This window comes from Salvelinus sp. IW2-2015, unplaced genomic scaffold (assembly GCF_002910315.2).
Source record: "Salvelinus sp. IW2-2015 unplaced genomic scaffold, ASM291031v2 Un_scaffold1706, whole genome shotgun sequence".
In the NCBI taxonomy this organism is placed as follows: Eukaryota; Metazoa; Chordata; class Actinopteri; order Salmoniformes; family Salmonidae; genus Salvelinus; species Salvelinus sp. IW2-2015.
The window spans coordinates 76,327-91,928 of NW_019943097.1; the positions used below are offsets into that span (position 1 = coordinate 76,327).

At 42.2% G+C, this 15,602-nt stretch overlaps 1 pseudogene; it reads right to left on the bottom strand.

Annotated features, from left to right (window-relative positions):
* Positions 1-1,620: 1,620 nt before the first annotated feature.
* Positions 1,621-15,602, bottom strand: part of LOC112071737 (tuftelin-like) — a 30,792-nt pseudogene continuing 16,810 nt past the window's right edge.

Genomic DNA, 15,602 nt, shown 5'->3' on the forward strand with positions numbered 1-15,602 from the left:
GATTATTGACTGATGGTGATATCTTATGACATTTGAGATTCAACTCAATTCTAGTGGTGTAGGCTACATTTCTCCCCCAAGAACATTATCAGTTGGTCAGTTCTTTAATAGCCTTCAACTGTAAAAGGGGAACATGCCCAAGTGTTATGGCTTCATGTGCCTTTTCTCCCAGCACTTGTTGGTCTATCATGTGACTCACCACCAGGGGGCGGACATTCACTATGCATAAACTACAGTACTGTACAAACTACAGCACTATACATAAACTACAGTAGTACACTATACATAAACTACAGTACTGCACTATTCATAAACTACAGTACTGCACTATGCATAAACTACAGTACTGCACTATGCATAAACTACATAATATAGAATTCAATTATATTAATGAATTTAGATGTAATATAGAAATGTGAATGAGAATATTTGACTCACTAGTACCCCCTCAAAAACATGAAAAAAAAACACAATTATTTTCATATATTTATTAAAATAACTAAAACACAAAGTATATATATGTTGTTAACACACACTAAAATGTCTACTGAAAATGTTTTCCCTAAAATTAAAGTTGTATTTTCACATAAATACATAAAGATGATTGTCACACACTAAGTCTCAGGCCAAACATTCCTGTCTGAAGGATAAAACTAACAAAAAAATCCCAGAGTAAGACTACAGGGATATCAAAGAATACCACATAAACAAATAAATATAGTTATGTACACAGCTGGTGATAGTGGATGAAACTTCAGATAACTGAAATGCATGCAAAAATGTCTAATATCTAACATAATGTCAACAAGACTTCTTGCAAGGTTAGTACTTGTCAGAAAGAATSATCTTCATTTTCTTTAGACTTTAAAGTGACATCAGTATTGGTGAGGGGGACTTCTAATCCACACATACTAGACCAAACATCCCACTTTCTCAATGAACAAAATAACAAACATGGCCTTTAACTTTGTATTCAAACCATGACACATCACTGTGGCCGCTGCGTGACCATGTAAGTATATTTACAAAAAGTCAAAGATTGTCTTCCTCCCTTTCAGGTGTGAAATAAAGAGGATTCTAACAGTGGACTCACAGACACAGGAAGTAGGTTAAAGGGTTACAGAAGGGTTTGATGGAAAACTATATCCTCTATCCTTAATGTGTTTCTGCTTCTCCAATACCTATATACTGTAGCAACACTCCCTCTATCCTGCCTTGGTGCCATGGTAAAAAGATGACAAACTGGTTGTATTCTGGTTTCTTACCCTCCATCTCTCTCTCTCTCTCTCTTTCTCTCTCTTCGATCCCCCTCTCAATCATCAGCCATTTTATTTCTCTGTTATGGCCCAACCTGGCATGGTTGCCTCCTCTCTGAGGCCAAAGTACTCGGTCTGTTATCAGACCCTCACTGACCACAGGGTACTGCAATCACACTGTCTCTGGTCCTCTCTCTCAGTAGTAAAGTCCTTCAGACGGACTTCAACAGATGACAATAGATTATGACACTGGGTTAGAAAGAATAAATCTGTCTGCTATGAATAAATAGACTTCTATTGTGAATCAACTCTATCAGTATATCTATCTACATCAACGTCCATACACAATCCAAAACCGTACACACACACGACCAACACACACACACACACACACACACACACACACACACACCACACACACACACACACACACACACACACACAACACGAGGAGGCTGGTGGGAGGAGCTATAGGAGGAATACATGTAACGGTATGAAACACAGCAAACATGTAAACCATTTTGACTGTTCCATGTATACCATTCCAGACATTACAATGAGCCCCTCCTCCTATAGTTTCTCCCACCAGCTCCTCTGACACACACACACAACACAACCACACACACATTGCATAGTATCCTATCGAAGGAGTGTGGCCATGGGTGGTGATGGTCGTGGCTGGTGGTCAGTTGATGTGATGTTGTGGTCACCTCAGTTTAAACTTCATACGTGTACTGTGATGTTGGTGTGGTAGTAATGGGTGGTGGTCTATTTCAGTCCGTTGTTGCTTAGCTTAGCAGGTTTGGTGTCGTTAGGTTAGCCCTTCTCCCTCCGTTTCACCAGTTCAGGACTTGGTCTCAATGATTTGATGAAGGGAAGAGGCTTGTTGGACGAGTTGGTGGGCTTCAAAGGCTTACTGTGGAGGAGAGAGGGAGAAAGAGAGAGAACAGAGAGAGAGAGAGAGAAATGAGATGGATGCCAAGGTTTTACTCTGGGGAACACAATCACTAGTGAACAGTTGAGGGCACTATGGGGATGTGCTGAGGTTAGAAGTATGTGTGGAGGCTGTGTGAAGTCAGGTGATGTTTCTGGTCAGTCAGGGGAATGAGGGGGCAGGTGTGTGGTGAGTTGATGACAGGTCAGGTGTGTGTGGAGGGCTGTGTGAGGCCAGGCGGATGTTCTGGTCAGTCAGGGGAATGAGGGGCAGGTGTGGGTGAGTTGATGACAGGTCAGGCGTGTGGTGAGTTGATGACAGTCAGGCGTGTGGTGAGTTGATGACAAGTCAGGCGTGTGGTGAGTTGATGACAGGTCAGGCGTGTGGTGAGTTGATGACAAGTCAGGCGTGTGGTGAGTTGATGACAAGTCAGGCGTGTGGTGAGTTGATGACAAGTCAGGCGTGTGGTGAGTTGATGACAGGGTCAGGCGTGTGGTGAGTTGATGACAGGTAGGCGTGTGTGAGTTGATGACAGGTCAGGCGTGTGGTGAGTTGATGACAAGTCAGGCGTGTGGTGAGTTGATGACAAGTCAGCGCGTGTGGTGAGTTGATGACAAGTCAGGCTGTGTGGAGTTGATGACAAGTCAGGCGTGTGGTGAGTTGATGACAAGTCAGGCGTGTGGTGAGTTATGACAAGTCAGGCGTGTGGTGAGTTGATGACAAGTCAGGCGTGTGGTGGAGTTGATGACAGGTCAGGCGTGTGGTGAGTTGATGACAGGTCGGCTTGTGAGATGTCGGCTGTGGTGAGTTGATGACAGGTCAGGCGTGGGTGAGTTGATGACAGGTCGGCGTGTGGTGAGTTGATGAAAGTCAGGCGTGTGGTGAGTTGATGACAAGTCAGGCGTGTGGTGAGCTTGATGACAAGCAGCGGTGGTGAGTTGATGAAAGTCAGCGTGTGGTTGATTGATGAAGGTCTATGATGGTGTGTGTCTGCCTGCGTTACTGGACGTGAATACCTGTAGACAATCTGGGCATGGCGTCTGATGAGAGGTGCGAGTTTGACCTTTCCACTCCCAGGAAGTAGCTCCATCTGATCATGCATCTCCCGGTTCTAAACACACACAACCAACATACAGTTAAAGTCGGAAGTTTACATACACTTAGGTTGGAGTCATTAAAACTCGTTTTTCCCACACTCCACAAATGTCTTGTTAACAAACTATAGTTTTGGCAAGTCGGTTAGGACATCTACTTTTGCATGACACAAGTCATTTTTCCAACAATTGTTTACAGACAGATTATTTCACTTATAATTCACTGTATCACAATTCCAGTGGGTCAGAAGTTTACATACACTAAGTTGACTGTGCCTTTAAACAGCATGGAAAATTCCAGGAAATTATGTCATTGCTTTAGAAGCTTCTAATAGGCTAATTGACATCATTTGAGTCAATTGGAGGTGTACCTATTTCAAGGACTACCTTCAAACTCAGTGCCTCTTTGCTTGACATCATGGGAAAATCAAAATAAATCAGCCAAGACCTCAGAAAAAAAATTGTAGTCTGGTTCATCCTTGGGAGCAATTTCCAAACGCCTGAAGGTACTACATTCATCGGTACAAACAATAGTACGCAAGTATAAACACCATGGGACCACGCAGCCGTCATACCACTCAGGAAGGAGACGCGTTCCGTCTCCTAGAGATGAACGTACTTTGGTGTGAAAAGTGCAAATCAATGCCAGAACAACAGCAAAGGACCTTGTGAAGATGCTGGAGGAAACAGGTACAAAAGTACCTATATCCACAGTAAAACAAGTCCTATATCGACATAACTTGAAAGGCCACCCAGCAAGGAAGAAGCCATAAAAAAGCCAAACTACGGTTTGCAACTGCACATGGGGACAAAGATTGTACTTTTTGGAGAAATGTCCTCTGCTCTAATGAAACAAAAATAGAACTGTTTGGCCATAATGACCATCGTTATGTTTGGAGGAAAAAGGGGGAACACCATCCCAACCGTGAAGCACAGGGGTGGCAGCATCATGTTGTGGGGGTGCTTTGCTGCAGGAGGGACTGGTGCACTTCACAAAATAGATAGCATCATGAGGGAGGAACATTATGTGGATGTATTGAAGCAACATCTCAAGACATCAGTCAGGAAGTTAAAGCTTGGTTGCAAATGGGTCTTCCAAATGGACAATGACCCAAAGCATACTTCCAAAGTTGTGGCAAAATGGCTTAAGGACAACAAAGTCAAGGTATTGGAGTGGCCATCACAAAGCCCTGACCTAGAAAATTTGTGGACAGAACTGAAAAAGCATGTGCGAGCAAGGAAGCCAACAAACCTGACTAAGTTACACCAGCTCTGTCAGGAGGAATGAGCCAAAATTCACCCAACTTATTGAGGGAGCATGTAGAAGGCTACCCGAAACGTTTGACCCAAGTTGAACAATTTAAAGGCAATGCCACCAAATACTAATTCAGTGTATGTAAACTTCTGACCCACTGGGAATGTGATGAAAGAAATAAAAGCTGAAATAAATCATTCTCTCTACTATTATTCTGACATTTCACATTCTTAAAATAAACTGGTGATCCTAACTGACCTAAGACAGGGAATATTTACTAGGATTAAATGTCAGGAATTGTGAAAAACTGAGTTTAAATGTATTTGGCTAAGGGGTATGTAAACTTCCGACTTCAACTGTAGGGTCAGAGGTCGGAGGAAGTCAAACCCTACTCTGTGTTGCAGGCATAAAAGACTACAGTTCGGAGCTACAGTAGGTGGTGAACAAAAGACTACAAATCCCAGGTATGGTTAGTTGGTACTGACCTCTGCCTCCAGGAAAGCCACCTTCTCCTCCAGATCTCTGATGACACGGTCCCTCTCCTGGATCACCATACGAGAGTTCTGCAGCTGTACACACACACACATCCATTTATAGTCCTGTTATAGCATGTTATAGTCCTGTTATAGCATGTTATGTATTTTTAAAGCATGTTATAGCATGTTACTCATGTTTTTGCATGTTATAGTCCTGTTAAGCATGTTATAGTCCCGTTATAGTCCTGTCAAAGCATGTTATAGTCTTTATAGCATGTTATAGTTCTGTTACAGCATGTTATAGTCATGTTAAAAGCCTGTTAAAGCATGTTATAGTCCTGTTAAGCATGTAATCAGTCCGTTATAGTCCTGTTAAGCATGTTATCCGTTATGTTTAGTCCTGTTATAGTCTGTTATAAGCATGTTATAGTCTGTTTTAGTGTTATAGCATGTTATGTCCGTAGTTAAGATGTTATCCCGTCCTGTTATAGCATGTTATAGTGCTGTTAAAGCATGTTATAGTCTGTTATAGTCCAGTTATAGCATGTTAAAGCATGTTATAGTACCGTTAAAGCATGTTTAGTCCGGTTAAAGCATGTTATAGTCCTGTTATAGTCCTGTTAAAGCATGTTTAGTCCTTTAACATCTATACCAGGATATAACAGGACTATAACATGCTTCAGATATAACATGCTTTAGCAGACTATAACATGTTTAGCAGGACTATAACATGCTATAACAGGACTAAAACAGGACTATAACATGCTATGACAGGACTATAATGCTTTAACAGACTATACCATGCTTTAACAGAACTATAACATGCTTTACAGTATTATAACATGCTATAAAGAGACGATACACTATACATGCTTTAAGGACTATACATGCTTTTAACAGGACTATAACCTGCTATAACAGACTATACATGCTATAGGACTATAACATGCTTTAACAGTCCTATAACATGCTTTAACATGCTATAAGGACTATAACATGCTTCATGCTTTAACATGACTATAACATGCTTTAACATGACTATACATGCTTTAACATGACTATAACATGTTACATGACTTATAAACAGGACTATAACATGCTATAAGACTATACGACTATAACATGCTTTACAGCTATATGATATTAACATGCTTTAACAGAATATAAATTTTAAAGGACTATAAAAGCTTTAACAGGACTATAACATGCTTTAACAGAACATATAACATGCTTTAACAGGACTATAGCGGACTATAGCATAGCATTTAAAGCATGTTATAGGACTGTTAAAGCATGTTATAGTCCCGTTATAGTCCTGTTAAAGCATGTTATAGTCCTGTATAGCATGTTATAGTCCTGTTATAGTCCTGTTATAGCATGTTATAATACTTTAAGATGTTTTTCATGTTAAAGCATGGTATACTCTGTTAAGCATGTTATAGTCCTGTTATAGCATTTATAGTCCTGTTATAGCATGTTAATAGTCCTGTTAAAGAATGTTAGTCATGTTATAGTCCTGTTAAAGCATTGTTATAGTCGCGTTATAGTCCTGTTAAAGCAGTAATAGTCGTGTTATGCTTGTATAGGTTATGTGTTTATAGTCGTCATAGTTATAGTCGTGTTATAGTCCTGTTTAAAGCATGTTATAGTCCCGTTATAGTCGTGTTATAGCATGTTATATACTGTTAAAGGTTTATAGTCCTGTCATAGCATGTTTATCCTGTTAGCATGTTATGTCCTACTGTATAGCTGTTATAGTCCATTATAGTCTGTTAAAGCATGTTATAGTCCTGTTAAAGCATGTTATAGTTATTATAGTCCTGTTAAAGCATGTTTAGTTGTTATGCATGCTATAGTCCTGTTAAAGCATGTTATAGTCCTGTTATAGGCTGTTATCGTCCTGTTATAGCAAGTTATAGTCACTGTTAAAGCATGTTATAGTCCTGTTATAGCATGTTATAACATGTTATAGTCATGTGTGTGTGTGTTGTGTGCGTCTCACCTGTTCGATCATGTGTCTGACTTTCCTCTGCTGGCTCTTCAGCATGTCATCTAGATGATGGATCTTCTCTTCAGAATGGCCAGCTCCTTCTCCAACTGCTCTGACCTGAGAAGAACACAGCGTGAGTGGCTGAGAACACTCCTCGTCTATATTTATATATATATTATATATATATGTGTGTGTGTGTGTGTGTGTGTGTGTGTGTGTGTGTGTGTGTGTGTGTGTGTGTGTGTGTGTGTGTGTGTGTGTGTGTGTGTGTGTGTGTGTGTGTGTGTGTGTGTGTGTTGTGGTCGCGGCGTGCGTGGTGCGTCTGCGTCGCTGGTGTGTTGTGCTTGGTGTGTGTGTGTTGTGTCTTGTGTTATGTGTGTGATCTGTGTGTGGTGTGTCTGTGTCAACTCAAATCACGTACACAGATTTGCAGATGTTATCGCAGGTGCAGTGAAATGCTTGTGTTTCTAGCTCCAACAGGCAGTGTGTGTGTGTGTGTTTGTTTAATTGTCCTCCTCACCTCTGCTCCTCGTTCTGCCCTCCTCTCTGATTTTGCGTAATTCTCTGAGTTCCTCCTCTCTGTTCCTCAGTGTGTCTCGTAGGGCTTGGCTCTCCTGCGCCATGCCTCCCAGCAGCCTCTGGAGCTCCTCAATCCTCTGGTCCTTCCTCTCACTACTCTCCTCCACCCCTTAGCTTGTCTCCTGCTCCCCAGACGCTGGCGCAGATCCACACCCTCAGCCTGCACAGGAAAAGGACAGATTAGGTCATAGTTCATGAGTTCAGCACTTTGGTGTGTATGTATGTATGTATGTATGTATGTATGTATGTTGTATGTTGTATGTATGTATGTGTTGTATGTTGTATGTATGTATGTATGTGTGTATGTATATATGTATGTATGTATGTATGTTGTATGTTGTATGTATGTTGTATGTATGTATGTATGTTATGTATGTATGTATGCATGTATGTGTATGTATGTGTATATGTTAGTATGTATGTATGCATGTATGTGTATGTATGTAGTTATGTACGTATGTATGTATGTGTGTGTGTTTGACCTGCAGTCTCTCTCTCTCCTCCTGGTGTTTCTTCTCGGCCTCCTGTAGCTGAGCATACAGACGTTTACTGACCTCCCTCATCTTCGCCCTCTCCACCTCATCCTCCCCTCCCTGAAGACAGYGAGAAAGAAAGAGGGAATAAAGGAACTGTTCAACTGGGAGAAAACTTAGAAACACAGTTTGTTTCKATAGATTTGAGTGAAGCTCCAAGAATCCACTAATATCCTGTTCCTAAACTCATTCAGCCAACTGACTGATCAAAGCACTGTAAACTCCTGACTCCCCCGGTTCAGGGAAGTACTGTATACTATTGTGTACTACTGTATTGTAAAGCATTGTACAGTAGTGTATTGTATAGTATAGTGTTCGTCTCGAGCCTAACAACACCCGTGCCAATATATCCCCCAAACACCGCTTACTCTGGGATTATCACTTAAGTACAGTATTGTGTAGTACTGTATTGTGTAGTATTGTTTTGTATAGAATTGTGCAGTACTGTATTGTATAGTACTCTATTGTATAGTGTAGTACTGTATTGTATAGTGTTGTGTAGTATTGTATTGGTTTCTCAGTGTTGATTCTACTGTAGTGGGAGCAGCTCGGCGCCTTTGTTTACACAGTGAATCAGATTAATGACAATAGAGAGAGAGAAAGAGAGAAAGAGAAAGAGAGAGAGAAAGAGAGAGAGAAGAGAGAAGATAGAGAGAGAGAGAAAGAGAGAGAAAGAGAGAGAGGAGAGGAGAGAGAGGAGAGAAAGGAGAAAGAAAGAGAAAAAGAAAGAGAGAGATAGAGAGAGAGGAAGAGAGAAAAGAGAGAGAAGAGGAAAGAAAGAGAGAGAGAGAAGAGAGAAAAGAGAGAGAAAGAGAGAGAAGAGAGAAGAGAGAAAAGAGAGAGAGAAAGAGAGAAAGAGGAGAAAGAGAGAGTAAAAGAGAGAGAAGAGAGAGAGAGAGAGAAAGAGAGAGAAGAGAAAGAGAGAGAAGGAGAGAAAGAGAAAGATAAGAGAGAGAGAAAGAGAGATAGAGAGAATGAGGAAACGCAAAATGCTAATAATTTCAGAACAATCTATTTTTACATTTCAATGACAGAGGGAGAGAGTGAGAAAGAGTGAGTGTGACTGTATGTGTCTGTGTGTCATAGCAGCGGTTTACAAAGGGAGAGATTCTGATGTAACTCAAACAAGGCGAAAGTTTTCTAACTCATATTTCTGTAAGCCACTGCTACTGATGCGTCATTCACACGCTGCACGGCACCAAACTGTTAAAGTCAGCCTACTTCACTCTTCTGAAAAGGCTCCTGAACCTGACATGAATAGCTTGGACCGCCGATTACCTGCTTGGCCTCAAGACTAAACCAAAGCTTATTAAACAGGCAGTCATCTGGGGAATGTAGAACAATGGAAGGGAGAAGAACACGACACACTCAATAACAGGAGGAGGAGAACGGAGCTGTACCAGGCCTTCCAGATCTCTCTCCTGGGTGGTGTTCCTCTCCTCCACCTCTCTTCTTTTTCTCTCTCCACCCCTCTCTGTATTTGTGAATACACTCACACTAAAATGGAACACACACGCACACTGCCAATGATCTCGGAACTGGGTCAGTCTAAGACTTGATATGTAGGTGTTTGGCACGCACATATAAAGCTCTCACCCACATTTAACTTCTTTCTAGGGTAGGGGGCAGCATTCCGGAATTTTGGATGAAATGCTGCCCAAATTAAACGGCCTGTTCTCGGGCCCAGAAGATATGATATGCAATATAGCCTGTTAGATTTGGATAGAAAACATCCTAAGTTTCCAAAACTGTTAGAATACGTATCTGTGAGTTTAATAGACTGCTTTGGCAGGCGAAAACCTGAGAAAAATCCATTCAGGAAGTATTTTTTTTTTGTTTGTAGTTTTCTATTGCCAATGCCATTAGAAGTACTCCTTGACTTAGGACTCAACTTGCAGTTTCTTATGCCTTCCACTAGATGCTCAACAGTCTTTAGAAAATGTTTCTAGTCTTGTATTCTGAAAAATGAGGAAGGTAAGAGCAGTCTGAATGAGTGGACCTAAAGTTTCACGAGCTTTTTCCTTGCGCACCAACCGAGAGAGTGCGTTTCTGTTTACATTTATATTGACGACTTATTGTCCGGCTGAAATAGTATCCGATTATTTAGCTAAAAACAACCTGAAGGTTTGAATATAAACATCGTTTGACATGTTTTATGACTTTACGGGATACAATTTGGATTCTTTTGTCTTCCTGTTTTGACTCGTTTGAGCCCTGTGGATTACTGAACGAAAACGCGCGAACAAAACTTGAGGTTTATTTGGGTATAAAGAGACTTTATGAGCAAGAGAACATTTATTGGAGTAAATAATGTCCTGCTGAGTGCAACCATAATGGAATCATCATCAAAGTAAGGGATTAATTTATCTCTATTTTCTAATTGTTGTACTGGTTTCTCTGGCTGGCTACTGTTTGTATGATGTTGTCTTGTGGGCTATGTTTCATAACGTAATGTATGCTTTCGCGTAAAGCATTTTTAAATCTGAACACGTGGGTTTGGATTCACAAGAAGTTATCTTAAAACCTATTAAAATATTGTGTTCGTTTTCTGAATTTTATATCATTATTATTCCTGTATTTTGAATTTGGGCGCCCAGCAGTTTCACTGCTGTTTGAAGAGGTGGAACGGCTAACCGTCTTCCAAAACGTGCGCACAGAGAGGGTAAGCTTACACACACGACACACACACACACACCACACACACACACACACACACACACACACACACACACACACACACACACACACACACACACACACACACACACCACACACACACACACACACACACCACACACGCACACACGAACCTGTGTGTATAGGCATGTGAAAAGCCCCTCACCTGCCCATCATCTTTAGCTCCTCCTTTGAGGAAGAAGAGATGTTCTGATTGGAGGGAGTGCTGACTCTGTAGCCACTAGCAAGAAACTGGGGGGAGAGAAGGATGAAGAAAGAGAGGGAATAGTGAGGGATGGAGAGAACGAGAGGAGATATGAGACACACATTTAGGTAGAAGCGACACACACAGGACATATTTCATATGTCATATTAGGTATCAAAATGAATGATGGCACTAAACAACTGGTTCCATAACAACACATGTTCACATAAACATTATAAATGTGTTTCCTTAACATCACGTGTGTCACATAAACATTATAAATGTGTTCCATAACATCACGTGTTCACATAACATTATAAATGTGTTCCATAACATCACGTGTTCACATAAAATTATAAATGTGCGCACATACCTTGTGTTGTCTCCTTTGTTCTTGGTTGCCATCTGTTCCCTCAGGGTCTTCAGACAGTATCTCACCTTGAGCAAAAACACAACACACACACACCACACACACACACACCACACATTACACCACACACACACACACACACCACACACCACACACACAGCACCCACACACCCACCTGTGTTACTGAACTAGACTCACACACAGAGACAGAAAGTGAAAGAGCGAGAATGTGTCTTACCTCCTGTATCTGGGAGACTTCATCTGACAACATCTTGAGGCTCTGCTGGTGTCTCTGCTGCTCCTGTCTACGATCCTCCAGATACACCTGCAACACATGGAACACAGACGTATTACACACACACTACACACCCTGGTAACACACACCCTCTCAAACATTAAGCCCCACCCACCTTGATGACCTCAACCTTTTCAGCCTTCTCCTCAGAGGATTTGATTGGTTCAGGCTTCAGAGCAGGCCTATCACTGGTTGGCTGCACCAGAGCAAACGCTCGTCCGATTGGCTGAAAAATCAGGGAGGGAGAGGAGTTTGTGATACTTGGAATAGTGTGAAAATATTTCCAAMRCTSCAGCATGTGTGAACATGAAGTGATTCTGAGTGTGGTGACATGAATGTGTGAGAGGAGTTACMTGCTATAAACTWGATTAGGAAGAACACTCAGTGACYGACCAACAGGATATGACATCAAGATYTTCCAMTCAGTCCCATATACAGTAGTAGYTATGATATTCAGAYTAGCACTGAGAATGTCTGACACAAACTYACCGTCAGAAAATGTACTAACTAGAATGAAACAGGTTAGAAACTAATGGTGGTTCTCTAAAACAGAAGGGGAGTTGTAGGATGTATACAGCATTATAACACACATCGGTCATTTAGGTCCACCGCTTCAAGAACAAACTCTGGAAACTATTTATCTGTGTATACAGGATTCCTGTGTTTGTGTGTGTGTGTGTGAGAGCAGTGTTCCTGTGTTTGTATGTGTGTGTGTGGTGAGAGCAGTTTTCCTGTGTGTGTGTGTGTTTGTGTGTGTGGTGGTGTGTGTGTGTGTGTGTGTGTGTGGTGTGTGTGTGTGTGTGTGTGTGTTGTGTGTGTTGTGTGAGAGCCAGTGTTCCTGTGTGTGTGTATAAAGCCCCCATAATCAGTAGACGTTACATTTAGCCCTGATTGCTATGGTGATCCCACCATTCCATAAACTCTGAACTTCTGTGGGACTGGTCACAGAAAGACAGAAGAGGGTTAGAGAGCGCGAGGGAGAAATAGAAAGCAAGAGAGAGAGAGATACACTGTATAAGTTTAGTAAGCCTTGGCTAGTGGTCTGTCTCTCCTCTCCAACACTGCTGTCTTAAGAACAGTCTTATGAACAGTTTGTAAGAACAGTCTTAGAACAGTTTAAGAACAGTCTTATGACAGTTTAAGAACAGTCTTAAGAACAGTCTTATGACAGTTTTAAGAAAAGTTTCAAGAACAGTGCATAAGACTCTGTGATGGAAACCGGATGGCAGCCATGACATTTTATGACCTGTTTGTGAGTCTGTGTGTGAAACTAGCACCTGTGTTTGTGTGTGTGTGTGTGTGTGTGTTACTCTTTTCTGATTCAACACCACTATCAAAGTGTGTTAGGGACAGTGACCCCAGCCATCCCCTGGTCCACTAAAACACACTAAAACCCTCAGCGAGTTCAGAAGGGCTTAACACTATGTGTGATATTCATTTACAGTAACAGTGAAGGTTCAGAATTCTGGTTCTGCCATGGACTTTTAATCCCATAGTACCATAGTATACAATTCCATCCATTCAGGGATGGAGTTCCATGACTTCCTTCCTGTCCCCTTCTGTTGTAATGTGAAGTAGTCGCTAATGCAGAACAGAATTCTAGGTGTGTGTTGAGGGTCTAGGTCTGGTTTTAGAGGTTAGGTTCTAAGTCATGGTTCTAAGGTTCTTACCTTGCTCCTGGGTTGTTCTGTGATCCTCCCGGCCTGGTTCTGCTGGTGGAGAGTCAGCCTCAGTCTCCTGCACCCATCCTGACGAACGAGACGAAGAAAAGATGAAATGAGAAGCAGTTACAAAGAGCCCGTTATGGGATGAAGAGAGAGAGGGATGGGGAAGAGGAGGGAACTACTGGAAATGGAGGAGGGAAAAAGAGGGAGGAGAAACTGAGTAATACTGTGTAGGACAGAGAGGGAAGGTGGGAGGGAGAGAGAGACTGACTGGAGGCCAGTACCCAGTAAACTAGTGTGTAGGGCGCCAGTGGTTAGAGAGAGAGAGAAAGAGAGAGAACAGAAGCATAAAGTTGCTCAGAGACAGAATGTTCCATTTGAATGGCGTTCCAACTTGGAAAACCCAGAACTAGAGATCGATGCCAGCACCAATAGGAATCTCCATTAGAATTCTGGGAGACAGTGGGCAGAAAAACTGTACTGAAGTGGGATGGAACATTTCCATGGTAACCAAGTCTCCCAGTAACCATAAACTAAATCTGGCTCCAAAACAATGCAACTCAGGAAGAGTGGGCCAGGGTGAAAATACACACACACACACACACACACACACACACACACACACACACACACACACACAGTAATATACAGAAACCTAAACTCTCTTCTCACACACATAAAACTGTTCCATGAGTCACTATGAGGGCAGGTTGTGAGTCTCGCTGGACAGGGAACCCCCATATTACCAGCTGAGAGGGATGTGTGTGTGGTTGTGTCTCTCGCTGGACAGGGAACCCCCATATTACCAGCTGAGAGGGATGTGTGTGTGGCTGTGTGTCTGCATGAGGCTGAGGGAGCAGGGTTATAGAGATGATAAACCAGACTAACTGGAAACCAACACATCATGTTCTCTTTACTCTCCTCTGTGTACATTTCTGTGTCCTGAAGTCTAAACTCAAGTTAACTCTGAGACAAGACAGACACAGCAAATACTGTGGAGTTGGAAAGTGTTTGAACCCACGGAAACACACTGTGTGGTTAGCTACTGTTCCGCTGCATATTGACTGTGTTGTTTTGACCCATCCAGTCAGGCCAGTCAGGAGAGTTAGAGTATGTGAGGTATGTTGACGTTCTCTGTAGCTCTCTACCCTGCCAGCATTGTGTTGGCGCACCAGAGTAGTGCATCACAAAGCCTCCTTTCATCAGCGGCCATTTTAAAACCATTACCCAGAAACCACCCACTAAATGTCTCATTCCTCACTACTGACTCACACTGACAGCCATCACAATGACCTAATGACACTTTGGCCATAAACTCCTCCGGACAGATATAAGTAGCACTTAATTTTACTACAAGTAGTATTCKCCTGGTAATTACTCAGGAAGTATGTGTTAAGAATGGGTAGGTGATTTTCGGTATACTTACATGAAAGAATTCAACACTTAACCAAATGGTATGTAGTAGTGCTTGTTTCAGTCAGTGAGGTAGCCATGGGCAGCGCCAGCGGGCATACCTGGCACATACAGTACACAGTACCTACCAGGCCCGTGTGTCTCGGTAGAAATGAGGTAATAACAGGTATGTGTGTTGCGTAACGATGATGATTGTGTTAGAGAGAAGTGGTGTATGACAGACAGACACGGGTACCACTGATTAGCTGTTAGGACAGGACACACACTCAACAAATACACATGCAGGAAAAGGAGAGGGGATGGAGAGAGGGAGCAGGGGAAGAGAGGGAAGATAGTGTCAAAAAGGGAGAGGGTGAACCTAAATTCTATCAGACTGCCAACTGAACGCAAACAACCCTCCCACCATCTATCTCTCAATTCTATCTATTGACTGACTATCTACGGACAGTAGGACTAATCCAGCAATATAAAGAAAGACAGAAAAAAATTATGAGGGAGACAAAGACCAGCAGAGAGAGAGAGAGAGAAGCGAGAGACAGCGAGATAGAGATTGAAATTGAATTGAGAGAGAGAGAGAGACAGAAAGAGAGACAGGGAGAGAGAGAAAGAGTAGAGAGAAAAAAAGAGAGAATGTTCTGTTAGAGGAACAGTAATGTGTCCCTAGAGCCAGGTCCCCTGGCCTCTCATATAGAAACCATCATCTGGCTCCAGGTCATCTACAAGTCTCTGCTAGGTAAAGCCCTGCCTTATCTCAGCTCACTGGTCACCATAGCAGCACCCACCCGTAGCACGCGCTCCAGCAGGTATATTTCACTGGTCACCCCCAAAGCTAATTCCTCCTTTGGCCGCCTTTCCTTCCAGT